A 15192-nucleotide genomic window follows, 5' to 3' on the forward strand; every position below is an offset into this window, starting at 1 on the left:
CCCTAAAAGTTATTACAAGGGGTCAAATTCCAACCTTCTCCCAGGAGTTAATCTCAGTTTTAAAGTAATTTTTCAAGAGAGGTTTTATGTTTATAAGGTTAATTGGAAACTGACTAAGATAATCATTGGATTGATACCCTGCCACAGCATGTCTGTCACTGCTCTCTTAGTATTAGTTTTTCTTAACAGCCTTCCCTTACCACTCTAGTAAAAGAACAATTTTAGCAGTGTTTTACAGACACCTGAGATGCAGCAGTGGTCAGCAATTCTAAAATCAGCATAATCAGTCCCAGGAGGATCGTCCAATATGGGTAGATCCTGAGGCAGTATAGAGCCTTTAAGAAGCCTCATACACCCCCTTATGCTTGTTCCCACGTCCGCCCTTACAAATTATGGGGTCCTATGCAACTGAAGGCCCCCTACCATGAAGCTTCTGCTGGGGCCCTGGGATTTCCCTCCCCCGGACCTGCAGCGGATAGGACACTGCAGCCCAGGGGGCTGGGGTGGGGGGAGGGAGCCAAGAGAAATCAGAAGGCATGGGGTCTCAGGAGGAAGAATAGGGCCATTGCAGTTGGTCCTCAGCACTGTCTGGACCGGGGCCTCCCTACAGCGCTGTTCGGAGGATGCTGCTTGGGGTTCTGCAGCAGGCCATGTGGGGTTCCAGTGGCAATTTAAAGGCCCTGGGGCTCCAGCTACCACTACTGCCTTTGAATTTCCCCAGGGGAGTTGGCCCTTTGCCTCCCTCATCAGTTGGCCTGCCCTGAATTTTTGGGTGCCGTACACAGCCACTTATTTTGCATATGCCTAGGGATGGCCCTGCTTGTTTCAAGCAGGAAGTGTGGCTGAGAAGAAGGGGGAGTGTAGCTAAGACTCAAGTGAATCCCAGTGATGCCTGGCTGCTGTAATGGCATTCACAGCCTTTAACAGCTGGCACAAGTTACAGAGCAGTCTTGAGGTACATTTAGATTTTGAATACTCTCACAGTTAGGGGCTGTTTGTATCTGAGATTAGGGAGTAACACTTAAAAGTTATACAATATGGAGAGTAGGCCTAGTAAATAAAAATAGCATGATTTTTCCCCCCTTTAGGTCTCTGTTCCATGTCCTATGCCAAAGGATAAATGGACACAAATCAGACATCAGGAATGGTAAAACACATAAACCTATAGGTAGGGGAACACTTTAACCTCCACAGATATTCAGTAATCGATTTGAAAGCAGTCATCCTTCTACAAAAGAATTTTTAAAAGTGGTTACAAAGTGAAACATCTGAATTGGAATTCATTTGCAAACTCAACACTGTCAAATTAGGATTAAATAAGGATCTCAACTGGTTAATGCATTACAAAGGTAATTTTCCCTCTCTGAATATTCACATCTCCAGACCAAATGCTATAATGACACACTTCCACCTGACTTGATTGGCTTTATTAACACAAGCAACTTCTTCCTTATATATACACACTCCTGCTTCTGTAACTTCCAGTCCAATTCATTTGATGAAGTGGGTTTTACTCACAAAAGATTATGCCCTAATAAATCTGCTAGACTCTAAGGTGCCACAGGACTCCTCATTGTTTTTGCAGATACAGACTAACACAGCTACCGCTCTGAGACTTTTCAATATACAGCAAAGTTATTTCATTTTCAATGTAGCATGTCAAAGTCAGACAGGACTCACAGATTTGTCAGACCGCTCTGTTTTAGCAAAGCTCTGCTAAAATGCATCCAGAAAATGTGAGCACCATACAAGGTTCAAACCCCTTGATTTATACAGTCAAAAGAAAGTCAAGTTAACAAGATTAAAAGGAGGGGCAAAACTTCACATGATTAGCGTGAGACTTAGTCAAGTATCTTCATTTACACATCAAGCACACAGCAATCTCCTGTCCATATCTACTTGGTTCTCAATTGCTTTCTCCCTAACACCTAATGTTCCTTTTCCTATTAACTCTGGCTAGCACTCTGGAATCTGCATACCTACAAACAACATTAACATACTTTTCTTCTTCCTGTTCAGAGACAAACAGTATTCCTTCAACTTATTCAATTATTACAGCATAATTCATCTTTCTCTTACAGTATAATTCTTTCTACTTTCACAAGCATAAATACAAACTGGCCATCCACAAGCTGTGCTCCTTGTTAAAAAATTAAAAAAAAATGCAGTATCATCAGTGCACTTTTCCTAAGAAGCTCCCCCACCTCGTCCACTCCACCGATATTCAAATACTATCCCTTGTATGTTGGCTAATATCCCAATCCACCTATCTCTTGTCAAAGGCCCGGTGAAACAAATGGCTGTTGTAGCATGGAGAACAGTTTTATAATTGTGTAAACAGTTTTCTGGATCACAGTGTTTGAAGCTGCTGCCTCTTAAAATGTGAGAAAATAGTTAATTCAATATAATGGCTATCCCTACCCTAGAATCTGTGGTTTTCCAAAATCACAAAGTATAACTAGATACCAGCCAAATTCTTTGGTTAGATTTTTTTTCTATAGTACAGTACATACAGGCTTCTTTGATGTACAGTGATTGAAATGACTGATTATTCCTTTTTTTAACTCATGGTGAAGAAATTAATACAAGCTTGTTTTATACACTCAGGATGGCTACAGAAATCCAAGAATTTTGCAGGAAGCTATACTCCCATGAAAGATCTTTGCTAAAATGGTTAAGTATACTCATTATGAAACCATGCCTGATAGAGGATTTCTGTACATTGGTTTGAAACTACAGCTGTAAGCTGTGCAGAGGAAATGACAGGATGGACTAGGGAATATTTCATGTTTAGTAAATAAAGGTTTTAGTTTAATCATATATCCAGTCACACTGTAAGAATTTGACAGGAACCTCCCCCTCTCCCCTCCCCCCAATGCTTAGACATTTAGGAGTGTCTACTGCTGTCACTTGGACCTGCATGTGCAATAAATCACACAGTACTAATGTTCTTCCAATAACAAGGCATTTTCCCCCTTCTCTTTTTTCAAATGCAAATTCAGTCCTAGAAAGGCACAAACTAGCAAAGAGAGGTAGCTAAACACCAGAACAGAGCTTAGAACAGAGTTTTCTATACCTTTGATTTTTTTCTTAAACCTAGAATCATTTTGAGAGATTACTTCTAAATTCCAGTTGTTTGAGGAAACTCACTTTGGGAAGTCATTTTTCAAACCCAGGTAAGCCTAAACTGGTGTTTAAAATTCCAACAAGACAGTGAAAGGGTGGTTAGCAAACTCATCTGACTCTAAATAGGCATTACATGATCTGCATTTTTATATTACTGAAGATGGTGGAATGGAACAAAAATATGAGTATTTCAGGGCCTACAACTACGTACTTTGCTTAGGCATGAAAGGAAATTAGGATTGGCCAATCATTCATTACAACCTATATATTATGGTATTTGTGTCATGATAGCTCTCAGGCCATGTCTACACTAGGAAATTATTTCAAAATTACTAAAATCAACATAACTCCTGATTTAACAAAATCGAAATGGCATGTCCCCACTATGGGAAAGCATCAGAATTAGTCTGAAATAGCGTATCCACATTGATCAGAGTCTGCCTTGGACTTAGAGCCCCCAGAAGCACTCTCGGGAGGGCACCAGGAGGATAGATACTTCCTGTGGCTGCTTGGTCAGGCAAGCTATGACACGTGTTTTCAGGGGTTCCTCTCTACAGCCGCGTCTCACAAGCTACACTTCCACTGTCCCCTCTTCATGGGACACAAAGGAAGGGCAGTGAACACGTGCCATCTCACGCTTGGGTTGCCCTTGTGGACAGCACAGCACATGCCGCATGGAGCCAGAGCTGCTGCAAAACAGTGCCAGGCTCATGGACCTTGTGCTGCGCCTCATGGCACAGTACTTCCAAACTGCCCGCATGCTGCTCCAGCAGCACGAGGACGAGGACCTGCAGAATGAACCCCAGCATGGACCACAGGCCCTGCTTACCCAGGTCCTGGCGCTCCTGCTGCTGCACATGCCCCTCAATTCCCTGGATACCATGGAATGCTGCTTCTCGAAGATAGAGAGGAGCTCGGACGGGTGGGACCGCATCATCATGCAGGGATCAGCAGACGACCACATGTAGATGGTCACCTTCCTGGAGCTCTGAGAGGCTCACCTCTGCCCTCAGGCAACAGGACACCCACATGCGACCTGTCATCTCCATGCACTGTGGAAGCTTGTCATGCTGGACAGCTACTACTCTGTTGGGAACCAGTTCAGTGTGGGAAAATCCACAGTTAGGGCTGTGCACCCGCAGGTAGCCGAGGGCATCAACCACGTGCTACCACAGAGGGTCGTCACACTGGGGACTATGGACAGCATCGTGGATGGCTTTGCTGCCATGGCCTTCCCCACTGCAAGGAGGCCAATAGCCAGCACATACATATCCTTTCTGGCCCCCGACCACCGTGCCTCAGACTTTATCAGCAGAAAAAGGTATTTCTCCATGGTGCTGCAAGCCCTCGTGGATCACAAGGGATGCTTCACCGCCATCAATGTCAGATGGTCGGGAAAGGTGTACGACGCCCGCATCTTCCGAACTTTTGCCTGTTCCAAAAGATGCATGGCGGCACTTTCTTCCCTGACCATACCATCAGAGTCAGGGAGGTGGACATGCCCATTGTGATCCTGAGTGATGCAGCCGAACCGTGGCTCAGGAAGCCCTACACAGGAACCCTAGACCCCAGCAAGGAGCACTTCAACACCAGGCTGAGCAGGTGCTGCATGGTCATTGAATGTGTGTTCAGCCGTTTAAAGTAGAGGTTTAGGAGTCCCCTCACACGCCTGGACCTCAGCGAGCGTAATATCACCTTTGTGGTGGCGATTTGCTGTGTGTTCCACAACCTTTGCTAAAGCAAGGGGGAGACTCTTCTGCTGGAGGGCGGGGAGGAGACTGAGGCTGAACATCTGGCCAAGGAATCTGTACAGCCAGACACCAGTGCCATATGAGAGCACATCAAGGGGCTGTGCTCAGAGAGGCCTTGAGGGAGAGTTTCATGCAAGGCCAGTTGAGAGACTCCCCTGTATTCCCTCTGTGCGCCTTTCCTCCCCCATTCCTTCCTTCCCGCCTCCCCCCCCCCCTCCCGGGGGTTATTTTGAAATAATGGGACTAGTGTAGGCCAGGACTCAGAGGCCCCATCAGAGGTTGGGCCACATTGTTCTATGCACAATGCAAACATACTATAAGAGAGAGTTACTCTTAGAGCTTATACTATAAATAAAACAAGACAAAGGGCTAGAGAAAGAAATTATTATTGCCATTGTAGATGCAAGAAATGGAGGCACAGAAAGAGTAGGTGACTTGCCCAAAGTCTCAGAGAAAGTCTGTGGCAGAACAAGGATTTAACCCCCAATCTTCTGAGTCCTAGGTCAGTTCTTCAATAATAAGATCATCTCTGGATTACCTTCTTGTCCAATAAGAAGTTTGCATTTTAATATATTTTACCCATTTTCTTGTTCTATTTGTATTATCTTTATGTGAGCATTCAAGTGATCAAATTTTACTGGCAAAACATCTGGGGCAAATGTGTTTCAAAATCATATGCATAAATATTTACAGAAATATTCACCATTTATCTAATAACATATAATGCTATGTGACCAATCACAGCTCAAGTTCCAAAAAGTCAAATGTGAAAAGATATGTACTGATTAGTTAATAAATTCAGGGAATTGTGATCTTGCCATTATTCCATAAAAGAATAAGAAGCTAAATTAATCTATTAAATAATTATTTGCAACTTATTTGTTCAGCTGTACAGATAACTTTTTCTCACTTTAAAAAGCAAAGCCACGCAAGAGGGACAAGTTGGGACAAAGCTCAGTTGATTTCTAAGTCCTATTTTTTTTCCTCGCCTCCCAGGCTTTTTGTTACCATTGTGTTCCTCCCATTGAAACACTTTTCCATTGCTTAGATGTAAATCCTTGTTCTGAGATGTTTGCTTGCCCATTCACAGCTGATGCATGTGTAGCAATGAGCAAACAGATAAGCATATGTTTGCTTGCTGAATGTAACAACCCTCTATCCCCAGATTGCTGTGACACCAGTGATGGGTTAAGGAAAAAATGACAAAGCCTGAAAATAATGGAAAAGACAGAAGTAGATGTTTATTAAGTAGAACCTTCTAGAACAGTAAAGAATACTCGCCATAATTTGATGTAGACCTAAGATTCTCCCTTGTGTTCTAACTCACCTTGAATCAGAACTAAATGAATAAAGGAGAATTCAACAAACTAAGCACCTGTTCAAAGTGACCTTATATGTTGGTGAGCCAGTTTTGGTGATTGTGGGTTACTGGAGGACTGGGCAGCTCTAGATGTGAGATGCTTTTAACATTTTTCCAGCATTAGGATGTCTCTAGCTTCCACAAAGTTGATTTCAGATGAAGCCATGTGGTTTAGATCTTTAAAATCCCTCTTCAAAGAAATTTCCAAGGAGTTTTTCATGTGCAAAATCTGCTTCTGTCTCTGAACTACCCACTTTCCAGTGAATTTTTCTCTGTATCTAACTGCTGTCAAATAGGAGGCAGCATTTTCTGTAAATAGCTGTCTTGTTCATAAACACTGAAACTGTCGCAATGTCTAGTTGAAGTGCAGCAAATTAAGCATGAAGCAGCAACTTTCAGGATCAGCTTTAAGAAAACAGCCTCTCCATCTCCTTGTGTGAAAAAAATTTAAAGACAGTACACTTTCTTCTTATATGCAGGCAACAATTCTAAAGATTTCATTCACAGTTACTCAAACATTAAGTAAATTGTGCGGGTAAAGAAATGTCTTCTTAAAGGACTATATTCCAAACCCTACCAGCACAGTTTATTCATTGTAATAGTTGTAGTCCCACCCATTCTCAGTCTCCGTCAGGCCTCTCACAGAGGTCAGATGTGTTTTTATTAACTATACCGTGGAACTGGTAAGCAGAAAACCTTCCCACCCTTCCCTTCTACTAATCATCAGACAAGCGACAGTTTTAGAGTGGCCACACCCAGTTTGTTATTGAATTCAAATGTTAAAGGTGGGTAGTTTCTGTATTTTTCTTAACCTTTCGCCCTTATTTATAACACAGTATATTCAAGTGACATTTGTGTACTGGCAAAAATACCACATTAAGGAGCTTTCTGTAAGTAACATCACTCTTCAATAAATCATTGGTGCAAACTGTTAACTAGAACTGTGGAATTCAATAGTGTATTATGTATCTTGTAATTTGTAAACAAAGTCAGATGTCAATTTGTTTTCAAGTTGGCAATTTATTTTTCAAACTGCCAGTGAAGGATTGTGGAGTGGTTTATATTACAGGATTAAGACTGGAGTTGCCAACTTTGCTGATCTTCTTGGGAAACAATGGAAAAATCAAGTTGCACCCAAACTTTTAAAAAGTTGCCACTAATCACTGGCCATTTTTGAAAATGTGGGTATTAATTTCTTGGTACCTAACATTTTCATCTGTAAAATGGGGATAATAATACTTAATCAGCTCACAGGAGTATTATGATGGCTAAATTATTAATGTTTTTAAAGCATGTTAAGATCCTGTGATGGAATGTATCATAACAAAGCAAAATTATTCTAACTTTGATAGGCGGAGGAGTACAAAGCATACTTTATCATACTCCTCTATTTTGACAGTTGGAAAAATACGAATATTAGACAACCAGAGGCCAAACTTTGGAAGAGCTACAAAAAATGCATTTGTGTATGCACTAATTAGGGAAAAAAACATGACATATGTGGGGAGGAACAAAGCATACAGAAAGTGGTAAGGTAAGCAAGTGCTTTGTTAATAATGGCCCAGACGTCACAAGGAACTACTATAGAATTACCGTAAGTAAACAATGTGAATTATACACTTTCTATGAAAAGGGTTACATGATACTACAGAAAGGCACTCTTGTATTACATTGCAAAGGTTTTTAAGAGTAATTTCTAAAGAACCCCATTCAATTTCTAGTTAACTCTGTTGGCTTCATCCCTATTAAAGTCTACACAATGTGTCCGTAAGAAAAGAATCATCACAAGTCCTCAATAAAGTTAGATTGAATTCTGATTTACAATACAAATATAAATATATTTCTCCGATCAATATAGACAACACTGTCAGTGAGAGGGCTTCTCCTGTCAACATAGCTACTGCATCCTGGATAGATGGAGTATCTCTGCTCAGGGAAAAAGCTCTCCCATTGGCACAAGCAGTATCTTCACTAAGCAGCATAGAGGCACTGTTGTACCTCTGTAAGGCATGTCTATGCTACAAATTACTTCAATATAATTAATGTTGCTCAGAAACATGAATAAGCCACACCCTGAGAGATGTAAGTAAGGCCAACCTAAGCATTGATATGGACTGTATTATGTTGGTGCTTCTCCCACTGACATAATTACGGCTTCTTGTGGAGGCAGAACTTAAGCTGACAGGAGAACTCTCTTCCATCTGCTTAGAGTGTCTTCACCGGACGCTCTAAGCTTCGGTGCAGCTGTGCTCCTGTACTGTAGACACAGCCTAAGTGTAGACAAGTTCTGACAGGATTAAAGATCATCTCAGCGCAGATATTTGCATATGCCAACAAATACACCTGCAAATTTTGTGACTGTGTTGTTTGAACATTGGAATCCAGGTTTCTGAGATTCTAAGAAAACAACACATGTAATAAATAGGACACTGAAAAATATGTGACTAATAAAGCAGAGGTGTCTGTCTAAGTCTCTATTATTCTTTGATTTTCTCAAAGGAGGCTTGAAATATGCTATAGATCATATTAGTATATATCACAAAAATGTATTTTCAAGTGGCACTTCACCAAAAAAGCACATGCAGAGATTTGCTACATTAGTCCAATTTCATTGCCCACTGCAGGCACAAAGACAGTAGATGTCTGCGGTTCAATAAAGCTTGCTTCGGCATCCACAAATGTTTCCTTCAACAGACAGCTGGACTTATTGTTGGTGTCTGACATATATCTGCAGCTGAGATATGAACTGGGGTCCTCCCAGGCCAAAGGCAGTAGTACCAGGGCTATTCAACACGTGACCAATGGCCCATTTGTTTGCGGAACTGTGATGCAGTTTGGGTTTGCATGGGGCTCAACACACGGGCTGCGGGTGGGATCCTTTGAACATAACCTCCACTGGGAACATGCTCTACAACAGTGAGGCTTCTCCCAGGTGGGGTGAACACTGAAAGACGCAAGGGGACGGGCTGGCTGGGATGGGCTGGCTGGAACAGACGGGTGCAGGGTGTCGGTGTTTCAAGTCCCCAGGGAGGAGGTGCCAGGAGTACTGGGGCATTGTGGGAAGTGCTTGCTGCTTAACCTTGTGGGCAGAGCCTGAGAGGTGCTGACTGGCTCACACTGGCCACATTTAGGTCCAGCACCATGGCTTAAGGCTTAATCCTTGTATTCATGCCCATCAGTGTGAAAAATGATTTGCATATACAGTAAACGTCCGATAATCCGGCATCTTTAGGACCCGGGGGTGCCAGATTATCAGATATGCCGGACTATAGGAAAGGGGGGCTATGAGGGGTCTGGCGTGTGGTGGGGGGTATGCCACCCCAGTCCCCTCATAGCCCCCCCTTCTGATAGTCCGGCTCTGCCCCAGGTGTCCCCGATTCAGCTGCTGCTGGTCAGTTGCAGCAGCCGAGGGGCAGCGCTGCGAGACCAACCTGGCAGCACCCCAGCTGCTCTGCCCCCGGCGTCCCCGATTCAGCTGCTGGTCAGTTTCAGCAGCGGGCTGAATCAGGGAAGCCGGGCACAGAGCAGCTCCAATTGTCCGGCTGCCCGGAGCACTTCCGGGTTCCCGATGGTGCCGGACCATCAGGAGTGCCGGAGCATTGGATGCCGGACCAATGGAGTTTTACTGTATTTGCATGTATATGCAACCACACTTAAGTTGCAGCCCTCAGCATTTGCTGTGAGTATCATTGTGGCCCCCAGAGCTTCCAAAGTTGAGTAGCCCTGATGTAAACAAAAAGGAAAGCTCCTTCTGGCCCAAACAGTGGGAGCAGCATTAGATGCCATAAATAAAGTTGAACTTTGCATTTCTTGCAGAATTGTCTGCATACTCCAAAATGGGCTGTTATGTTCCTTGGTATCCTTGGATTGATATACAGCATGGCCAAGTGACCAGTCCTGGGGGGACACAAATGAGGAGATGTCATCCATGCACCATCAACTGTACTTCCACATGATCACAGTTACCAGACGAACTGTATTTCTGACTCCTGGACTTTTTGAAGTGCACCTCTTTCTCAGGTCCTTAGCCTTGATCTCTCCCAGAGCGAGGGACACAATTCTCCTGCTCAGCAGGCCCCAGGTGCTAGCCCTTCTTTCCTCAGCAGACCCAAATTACATTCAGTGCCTGCATTTCCCTGCCCTCTGGGAGCATTGACTAATGGTTAATACAGGGACTAAAAAGGCTTCTCGAAGCACAGTATTATTTATTTAGAACAAAAGCATTTAGAAGAAAACAGTTCTTAAAACAATAAACAGACTATACATGTATAACTTACCAAGCGTCTATCCATCTTTCAGATAGGGATCCTGGTGCGTCTTCATTTCCTATAGAGTCCGAGTGGCATAAACTGTTCTCTCAACTCACAATCTCTTTTCTGCTTCAGAAATTCTAAGCATATTCCAAAACAGGCCACTATGTCTTTTTGATCACATACCCTCTTTCCGGAACCCGTCACCTTCTGACTGCTGATAGTCCTTTGATCTGTTAGCACCCAAAATAGCTGTGCAACTTCAGGCTGGAGTGCATAGGACACTGTCTTGTAATTGCCTCCAAGTGTTTTTTCCCAGGCTACTTATCTAGAGCCATTGTGTTGTTTTCCTATTGGTTTTTCCAACAGTTCACTGCGATGCTAACCAATGTGTTCATATAAGAATGTCTCAAACCCATATAGTCAGTCCATCAGTAACTATATCACTGAGCAGGTCACATTTAGTATTATAGCAGTATTCTTAGATTATTACATAGCAGCACCATGTCTGCCATGCACAAAAAGGCCAGTCATAGTGCTGTTCTAGTTAAACATATCACGTAGTAGCTATAAAGCTCAAACAAAACACCTTCACTTGCTCATGCAAAGCCCTGTCTGTGTCCAAAATATCCTAAAGGAACATTCTTCATTTGCCATGTTGTGTTTTTTAAAAAGGAAGATGCTGAAATGGTTTAGTCAGATGCGTCATATTTGAGTAGGCTAAAGTTAAGAGTTCTGCTTGCTTAATAGATCAAAAGATATCATAGTATTTCTTGAGATAGATTAAATGGTAAAAATTTAGTCATCCAAATCCCATGAAAAGAAAAACAGATAGGCAGAGATATTGGAATAAAAACCAAACCCACCAGCATTCTAATCTTAAGGAAGATGCATTATCCATTAAATTAGACATTCTTCGGTTGAGGGTTATGGGAATTTCACAATGTTTCAGTAGCTGTTATAACTGCAATAGAAACAAAGATATACAAAATAGTTAAAATTATACGTCAAGGTTTTGCAAATGTCTCAAACTATATTCCGAATTCATAAAATTAGTTAAGGTTCAGAATCTGGTTATTCCATAATTTAAATCCATCTTTCTTTTAAAAAGTGATTTAGGTTTTTTTAATAAATACATTTTACTGTTAACTGTACTGTCAAGGATATAGACCAATCCCTATAATTTAGGCTGGTACATGTGTTTTTTTGCATTAGAGCTTTTCATTCTCCCTCTTTACCCCTTTAGACAGAGAATTCACTGGATTTATTTTCCACTCTAAGCTTTCTTGGCTCCATTTTCCACCTTTTTTATTGATTTTTTTCTCTCTCCTTCTTACTGACCCCCTTTCACAATCTCTCCTAAGAAGAATGAAAATCCACAACATTCAAGCAATAGCAAAATGAATTTGCCCATCCTAAATGTAAACAAATTCCATTCCCTGCTGTTATCTGTCATGTCTTCTCTTGTGAAGATACCATTTAAAATAAACAATAATACACACAAAACTACAGTATCCCAGAGTAACATTTACAACAGTTCAGTGACACTATTGTAAACTGTAGTGTTTGGCACCTTTATGATAGAATTCTGTATAATTCATTTAAAAATAAAGGCTAAATAGAGGTTGGACACAGCTGCTGATATAAACCCCATGCTGATGAAAAGCCTGAATAAAGCAGAAGTTGATAAACTCAGGGTCTCCACACTGGTTGTCTGAGACTAAACCCATATTGTTGGTTGAGAGATCATTATAGAACACAGATGCCAGCAACCAGCACTTCATTGTGTATACTGGCTATTCTGAACTATATACCAAGATACTTCCCATACTACTTCCGTGGATTAAGCATACAGAAAAGATTTACTGTTACAATTTTCTATGATGTAAGGAAAAAGAGCCCAGCAAATTTAAATAAATAATACTGAGGTCATCTAAGTACTTATTAATCCCCTATCACTGTAACATCTGAGTGGATAGACAGCTTTATTTAAAAATTGCAATTCTGTGATTTAGAGTGAATATTTAGTTTACATTGAGGTGTACCGAAAGAACACTGATGATAATAGCATTTCTTGGAGCACTCCTTAGAAATCTGATTATAAATGCTATGCCTGTAGCTTTATTTTACCCTACTCAACAGCATTGTGGTTTCTTTACTAGAGAGCAGTGAAAAGTCTACACTACCAAGACACAAAATTAATAAAGCATGTTGTTAAAAGCAAATTATACAACACATTTTGAGTTCTCATATAAAACAATGTAAAAAATAGCGTTTATCCTATCACTAGAGCCAAAGATCCAGAATTTTACATCTAAACATATTTGTGCTACTGATGGATTAGTTAAACTTAAGTGAAAACGTTTTAGGCATTTCTTACTGGTTTGTCTCAATACAGGGAAGGTATTTGATTTATTTTGCAATATCTAATTAACCTTGAAGGGTCCATTAGAAAATATGGATTATCCACCAAAATTGGCACAGGAGGATAAAGTCTGTTAATAACAAAATTATGGTCTGGATGAGGTTCTTCAGCATTTGTAAACTCAAATAAAGCAAAATGGAATTGCATACTACTGTGTAATCACTTCAGGCTGGATTCAGGCCTGGTGTTAGTCTTTAAGATGCTGCTAGACTATGTTTTTTAGTATAAAATAATTATTGCAGTTGCATCTTTTTATACCAGGTCCCAGTTCAACCTTCTGTTCTAGGTAGACAGAGATTTTGAATTTTACTAATTATTTATATGGGACATTCGTGATCTAGGTTGCTATATGACACCTATCTCCTCGGAGTGAGAGTGCCTCTACTCCAGAAGATCAGTACACATCCTAAAACACAATTAAGCATGTTTTTTTGTTCTTGTCTGAGTATTGGCATTTCCGCAGTCTAGTGCCTGGATAAATAGCATAAGGATTTCACTTTATTGCATCACAACACACATGCAATCAAGTTACATCTCAAAATCAAACTACTGAAACACTTTTTCATATATAGACAGGCCTGCCACTACAGCACCCAGATGAGTCCCTAAAACATGTTCTATAACTGCTTTTTAACATGCTTTATTAACTTTGTCCTGTTAGTATAGACTTTCCACTGCTGTCTAGAGCAACCACAATGCTATTGAATATGGTATAATATGGAGATATACCTATCTCATAGAATGGGAAGGGACCTTGAGATGTCATTGAGTCCAATCACCTGGGTCCTGGTACCATCCCTGACAGATTTGCCCCAGATTCCTCAATAGCCCCCTCAAGGATTGAACTCATAACCCTGGGTTTAACAGGCCAATACTCAAACCCCTGAGCTATCTGTCCTTAATTGCCCCCCCTTGCTCAAGGGCCTGTAGAGGTTGTCAGCTCCCCTGTATATACACTACCTTTTAGGGAAGTCTCATGTTCTCCCTTCTTCTCTGCTGAGGGATGCTCCAAGGGCTGGCTGTGATAACTCTAGTGCTGGTTTGTAGCTCTTCAGTACCAGCAGTTTGAACACAACAAAGAATCAGGCCCCTTGTGTCCTTTCCTAGTCAATGGGAGTTTGGGATGCACAGGCAATGCAAGATCAGACCCAGAGACAAGGCAAATGGTCTACCCCAAAGAGCTCGCAGTCTACGTAAGAAAATTACTGCAGAGGAAATAGGCTGCTACTTTCACAGTAGTAATATTTAAAAATCCAGGAGCGAATTAGAAACAGGTTTGAGTTTTATTAAGAAATGTACTTCTGGCAAGCTTAAATTAAACTGCATGAGCAAGCAAGGAGGGATGAATACCAGTGTTTCCACAAAAATCTGAGCACCAAAGGACCTCTATAGGATACAAGTCACATAGATAGGATCATCAAAATAGGTTGTCATTCATTAATCATATGCCAAAGGAAAGACACTGCTACTTGTTTCTGGTGAAAGTTTTAACATCATACAGATGAACACGAGAAACAAGTGACTACATTTTATTCTGATCTTAAATTCCGGCTATTCTTTGGATTTCTCAAACAAATCAAAGTGATATACACACACTCCCTTAGCTGTTACTCATCATTCTACTGACCAGGCAGACTATATAAAACAAGAGGAACTTTCACAGAACAACTAAATGCTAATACCAGCTCCTTAAAAGAAAAAAAAAACAAACAAAAACAAAAAATCCAACAACAGAATATTGAGTACTATCAAGAGCTTATCATTGCTCCTTCTCCCCACAAATAAAGGTCTCAAGCTATTATAAACACCCCTTTTCTATCTAAATCCTCCACTAATACTCTGCTACTTAATTACAAAGTAAGGCAGGGTTTTTGGACAGTGAGTTGAAGTCAAGGAGGTGATTGGGGGGAAGTGAAATGGCAGCTCCAGCACATCCACTAAGCATGTTATGGAGAAGGACAAGGACTGCTCTCTGTTAAACATGGTGATCCCCTCAAAAAAAATTTGGCTGCCTGATAAACTAACAGATGCCAAATTAAACACTTGTATGCCAGACAGAAATAGCTGTATGTGTGTCACTGCCTGCCCATCAGCACAGAATACCTTATGCTAGTGAGTTGGGATCTTTTAGAAAACAGACAATTTTTTTTCTACTCATTGCTCTCCTTTATCTCCTCCCTCTCTTTTCAACCCACCCCCATTAACTATATCAATACTAGTGGGGCTTTACTGCCACCAGTACGTAGACATTTGCACAGTTGTCATTGGCTAGACATGGTC

The 15192-nt window shown here is 41.3% G+C and overlaps 1 long non-coding RNA gene across 1 annotated transcript in view; it reads right to left on the minus strand.

Annotated features, from left to right (window-relative positions):
• The window catches only part of LOC106733082 (uncharacterized), a 101076-nt gene that overhangs the window by 37283 nt on the left and 48601 nt on the right, over positions 1-15192 (minus strand). The window contains exon 2 of the long non-coding RNA XR_012895734.1: positions 11354-11451. This is a non-coding gene — a long non-coding RNA (uncharacterized LOC106733082). The remainder of the gene's footprint in view (positions 1-11353; positions 11452-15192) is intronic.

Source organism: Pelodiscus sinensis, chromosome 14 (assembly GCF_049634645.1).
Source record: "Pelodiscus sinensis isolate JC-2024 chromosome 14, ASM4963464v1, whole genome shotgun sequence".
Classification (NCBI taxonomy): domain Eukaryota; kingdom Metazoa; phylum Chordata; order Testudines; family Trionychidae; genus Pelodiscus; species Pelodiscus sinensis.